This window comes from Haplochromis burtoni, unplaced genomic scaffold, assembly GCF_018398535.1.
Source record: "Haplochromis burtoni strain Fernald_Lab_line unplaced genomic scaffold, NCSU_Asbu1 Contig_426, whole genome shotgun sequence".
NCBI classification, from domain to species: Eukaryota; Metazoa; Chordata; class Actinopteri; order Cichliformes; family Cichlidae; genus Haplochromis; species Haplochromis burtoni.
Window position 1 is genome coordinate 161931 of NW_024582787.1, and position 6000 is coordinate 167930.

The 6000-nt window shown below is 40.0% G+C and overlaps 1 long non-coding RNA gene across 1 annotated transcript in view; it reads left to right on the forward strand.

Annotated features, from left to right (window-relative positions):
- Positions 1-3824: 3824 nt before the first annotated feature.
- Positions 3825-6000, forward strand: part of LOC121812069 — a 13011-nt gene continuing 10835 nt past the window's right edge. The window contains exon 1 of the long non-coding RNA XR_006052849.1: positions 3825-3834. This is a non-coding gene — a long non-coding RNA (uncharacterized LOC121812069). The remainder of the gene's footprint in view (positions 3835-6000) is intronic.

The window sequence follows — 6000 nt, forward strand, 5'->3', positions numbered from 1 at the left end:
AGAAATGCAGCAAAGAATTTGAGACATGCAAAAGAGATGAAATGCAGATTTGTGTCACTTTAAAGATTTCTCACTGCTTTTGGATCTTTCGGTGTTTTGATGATGAGCATGGAGTGCTGTAAAGTTAATATGCGCTTTTAAAAGTTTGGACTTTTATTTTGGCTCTGTACTGGTGACTGGGTTTTCATCTGTCACACGGGGGCAGTAGAAGCACACTGCAGTTAACACAGTGAGCCTAAATCTTCACATAGTTTTTAGCCTTTTTCATAAATTTGCCTCAGTATCATGAAAGAGTCAGGAATGCATGCATTGTGCAGTTTTTTTTCTTTCCCATCTGTATTTGAAACAAACCCAGACTCATTCAGAAACAGAATGACACCTCAAAAAGGTAAAAGGTGCAGAGAGAGAGAGTGTTTGTGTGTGTTTGAGAGAGGCAGGCTGCAGGGCTTTATGTCTTTTATGTGGCCGTTTGTCCTGTTTATGTGCTCCTGCCTCTCCTCTCCTCTGCGCTCTGCATTGATGGCAGCGTGCCTGTAATTGATGGCACCATATTGCTGTGGTGTAGCAGGTTTAATGGGGCTTGACAGAGCAAGGGAAAGCAGCATGCAGCCAGGGAGGGAACTTAACCCTTTCACACGCACTCCACCCTCCATCGGAGACCCTCCCCGTTCTCCCCTGCCACCCTCGCCTGTTCTCTAGTTTTTGCGCCCTCCCCCCTGCACATCAGCGTGTGCAAACACAAACGAGAATACAAATAGGCCCTCGGTGATTAGCTTGTTTACGATTCCTACTGTTATCAGTGGTCATGGTAATGGCAGTTTGGTTCATGATCAAGGAAGCTCAGACACCCCTCTGACTCCACTTCTGAAAATAAATACTCGCCAGCTGTTGGGGCTCCTTACTGTTTTGCTTGGAGGAGCCTAAATGTGTTTGACAAAGGTAAACAGCTGGGAATTTATTTCTTCAAACTTGCTGCCAGCCTGCAGTGCCTCGATGTCACCTACAGGGGCCAGTGTGGATCCAAGATACGAGGAGTGGCCTTCCAACTGACTTGGATTTCCATTGGCATCCGCTCCAGTATTTTGGATGTGTTTATTTTGTTATGAGGGAATTTCGTAGCCTGTACAGAGCCTTTCATTAAATAGGGAGCGTTATTCGTCACTCAGGCACGCTGAAAAACATTCAGGCCTGCAAACACGTGCACGCGCCTGCACACACTATATGCTCCATTAATCAATAGAGAGGATGAAATGATGCTATTGTGTGCGAGGCAAGGCGAATGGCATGTTGAAGAATGAGCTAGTCAAAGCTGTTGGCAAATCATTAATGTAAGGTGCTGGTCTAAACCAAGTTCTCACATTCTCTGTGCAAGCTGTTCCCAGGTGACAAAAAACTGGGGAGAGACGCTATTTTAAGAGTCGATATCACACCTCTTGTCTCTCCCTCTCTCTCTCTCTTTCTCCCTCTCTTTTTTAACCAAGTCACTTATATTCCCTACTGAATCGCTTTCTCTCTGAAAGGATTTGGGTGTGGTACGCAGGAATATCCCGTTTCTCTCTTCCTTCCTTCTTTCCCCTTTTTCTCTCAGGTATTATCACTTTCCGTGAACTCTCAGTCCACATTTCTCTGGAAATTTATAGGCCACTTTCCCCTCACTTGTTGTCTATACATCCACTCCCTCCCTCTAACCCCTTTGCTCTCCATCATCCCACTCCCCGCCATCCTCCCTCCTTGCCAGGCCGGCTGCAGATTGGCTATTTCCTGCACGCGCCCAGTAGAGCCCTTATCAGAGGTAGAGTGCTGATTGTTGGTCTGTCTCTCAGGCTGACTGACAGTTCAGGCTGCGCTGCTGAAATGCCTGATTTGGTCAATGTTTGTCTGTGGGGCCTTATCTCCACACCTTATATTAACTGCCTTGACAGTATGTGCAGGCAGTCTCTCTCCATCTTGTTGCACCCTCCCACCACCACCACCAGCACCTCCCTCTATCCTCTGTCTCTATCTCCATTCACTCTCTATACCCGCCTCGCACTATAGTCTTTCAACCAGCAGCTAAACATTTTCCCACTGATCCTCCCCTTCCATCATTGTTCCTCTTATAGCTGGATCAGCACTAGAGGACCATAAAAGTCGCTTTATTTCTTGCTTGTTATTTCTGCCAAAAGCAGTAATAGTGTTAACAGTAGTCCAAGTTATAAAACAACGTATTTGTCCATTTAGTCGAATCAGGAAATGTCTGTTCTATCTTCTGAACACCTAAATCTCCTGAGATTCCTAGAACACTGATGACTGCTTTTTCAGCTTTGAGCATTGTAAGAATGTCACAGTGTGGCCACACTTTATGGTGTGAATTTTTTGCGATTTGCAACACATTTTAAAATCTTAGTAAAACATAGATGGATTTTCTTGGTCTGAAAAATGATGCTAACACATCAGGACTGTGACTACTCAGTTTGACTAACTCCTTGTGAGTCATAATTATTAGCCAATGAGCCTTCAGTGTTTCTCATTTTCACAGTCAGACCCCACATTATTAGTCACAATTGGTTTCAAAATGCCAAAAATGGTGACCATTGGGTCACATCCGCGTGGCTGCATCCATTTTTTATATACAGTCTGTGTAGGCTATGCAATAGCTGCTATTTTTAGAAAAGCTGAGTTCAGAAATCTCCCTTTTTAAAGTAATTACATTACCTTCAGTACCTCTCTCCAGGAAACCTCCTCCAAAATCAACAGTCAAATTGCATTCCTGCATACGATAAAATAGACCTTGAAGACCTTGAAGTGACATTATCCTGTCACACATAGAGCAATAACATGTGACAAGACAAAATGTGGTTTAAAAGAAAAAAATACATTTCTTTGGGATGACTAAAAACACCATACTCCTTAAAGAAGATTCAAGGACATGACCTAAGTATTGTCAATTATAGCTACAGCCTTGAATGTGAAAACCAGACAGGTTCACCTGTATTGTTTCTGCATGTAGGCAGTAAAGTCAGTGAAAGATATTTCAAATACAAGAGTATCTACATGGCTAGATACCACTAGAGATAAGTGAGAAAAGATAATGATGTGTGTGTCTCTGTGTGTGTGTGTGTGTGTGTGTGTGTGTGTGTGTGTGTGTCTGTGTGTGTAATATAGTGTAAAGGGTATCTTAAAATACTGTTTTGCATTGCTGCTTTTGTATTCTAGGACAAAAACTCAGGTGTGATGTTAAAGCAGCTTTAAAGAAGAGGTAACACACTTAAAAACCCCCACAAGAACGTATCCATTGTGAATCTCTTAAACTGACCACCTTAAAATGTGACTTGGAGTTGATCTTACTTTAAAATTGCTGTGAGTTCATAAAATGTCAAACCAATTGAAGAAAGTTAAAACCACAAAAAACACAAAATAGTCAGAATATGGTAGACAGTGCAGAGAAAAAAAAATCAGAGGCTCCCTGCTGCTTTGTCTGTGTTCTGTCTTCTTATGCAAAGCGAAGCTACACCTTTTCCCACAGATTTTCTTTCTGTTTATATAAGGTTAACAAGAAAATGTCAGCTGATTCTACTCTATTCTTGTATGAGTCACCAAAGATTTACAGTCATCTTTTCCCATCTATTACCTATACCTATTTTGACCATCATCAAATAACAATTTGGCTTAACAAGACTTCAAGTTCTTCTATTTGGGAAAACAGAAATTCTGGGGAGAATGCCAACAAAACACTATCCAGTAAATTAACTCTGATATAAAACTCTTTCTCTTGCTACCTGGCAGCTTTCTTGACTTGACTGAGGTACTGTAAAACTCCTATTGAAGGGGGAGACGACCATTAATTTCATGTCAGTGGAAGAACCTTTAGATAATTTAATCCACAAAATAAATTTTGAGTTTGTATTTATTTATTTATAATAATTAATGTAATATAATAATATATGCTATGAACATGATAATATTACATGTAATATTATAATATTTTTATGTATTAAATACCAGTCCAGAATGTTGACACCATCAGCATCTCTGCTCATCCCATTGAGCATATTGTGGATAGAGTAAGCCAAGAAAAAACAAAAAACAACTTAGATCTTTACAACTTAGACAAGTGGATACAGTGATGATAAAAAGTCAGGACTGGATATTGAATTATCTACTTACAAAGTTTTAAATTAGATGAATTTTAAGTTAGATGAACACCACATGATATATTGCACAGTGTGATCAATTAACAAAAACAAAGCCAAAGAGCAGACGCTGTGTGTGAAAACACTCCATGATTCAAAAGCTTTTAGAACCACCTTTAGCGGCAATAACTAGAATAATCACCTTGTGTATGACTTTATCGGTCTCTCTCATTGTTGTGGAGGAATTTTGACCCACTGTTCTTTACAACAGCATTCAATTATAGAAAGCTGTCTTAATGTCCCGCCACAGCATTTCAGCTATGGGTTGAGGTCTGGAGTTTGACTGCCTGCTGCAAAACCTTGATTCTTTTCTTTTTCAGCCATTCTGTTGTCGATTTGCTGCTGTGTTTGGGATTATTGCTTGATCCAGTTTTGGTTGCGCTTTACCTGTCGGAGAGATGACTCTAGAATGCTTTGGAATAAACAGGAGTTCATTCTTGGGTCAATGGCAAGATGGAAAGGTCCTGTGGCTGGAAAACGAGCTCAAGTCATCACCCCTTCACCATCATGCTTGACAGTTGGTCTGAGTTGTTTGAGCTGATACACTGAGTTTGGTTTTCACCAAATGTGCCACTGTACACAGTGACCAAACATCTGCATTGTGGTCTCCTCTGTCCAAAGGATATTTGTCCCAAAAACGGTCTTTCTCCTGACAAACCTATCCAAACAAGCTTACATACTTGTTAAGACCTTTCCTAATTGCACTGCCATGAACTTTAACAAACTAACTGAGACCATGCTATTTATCTAACAGCATACTAATTGGGACATCCACATATGGGAATTAATCTTTTCCCTTTTGTTTGTTTTGGACCTTTTTAACCCTTCCCTTATGGGCAGGAGCAATTACTTGTTTAAGATCCCTCCTTGACACTGTGTGAACACACACTTGAATGCTTCAAACCAGCAGACTTCCAAAACTTTGGTTTTATAAGGACCACGTTTCTGTTATTATGTCCTGATAACAACTACAAAGTACAAAAACAGGCGTAGTTTATGTTTCACCTTGACTGTATAGCTGCCACCACACAGCTGAAACTGTTGTGAACCTCTATAAAAACCATTAGTAGCTCACATGTTTCCCAAGTCTGCTGCTTACTTGGCTCTTGAAGGGAAGGGTAGGACAAACGCCATCTTTAGTGTTTCACAATTCTGCCACAGACTTCAATTTAGGATTCCTTGAGTGCTATTTCAGCTCCTTCTATAATGTCTCTGTTTGTAACTTGCATTTTTATTCCCGTGTGTCTCAGCCACATGATAAGATGATAAAATGCTCATTTGGGCTTTGCTATTACAATAAACACTCACATGCACCATGTAGTTTATTTAAACCATTTCCGCGTATACTGCAGCATGGGTGTATTAATCCATCACACAAAATAGACGCAAATTAATTGATTATTCAGTGTTTTTAATCGAATCAAATCGAATCAAATCACTTTTATTGTCACATCACATGTGCAGGTACATTGGTACAGTAAATGCGAGTGAAATTCTTGTGTGCGAGTTTCACAAGCAACAGAGGTGTGCAAAAATACAATAACATAAAACAAGCAAAACATAAGGACGGCTAAATCTGAGAGTAATAAATATATGTACAATATAAGAGTGTATGCATTTCTGGATGTGTATACTAAATATGTTTTTTCTACGTGTGTGTGTGTGTGTGTGTATACATATTTTACAAATTAAATAAAGTAAACAATAAATAAAATATATAAAATATACAGAGGTTGGTAGTCGGATATTGTGCAAAAGAAGTGGCATTTATATACAGTGTGGAGTGCATGATGTTGAAGTTCCAGTAGTGAAGCTGAGGTGTCTATGA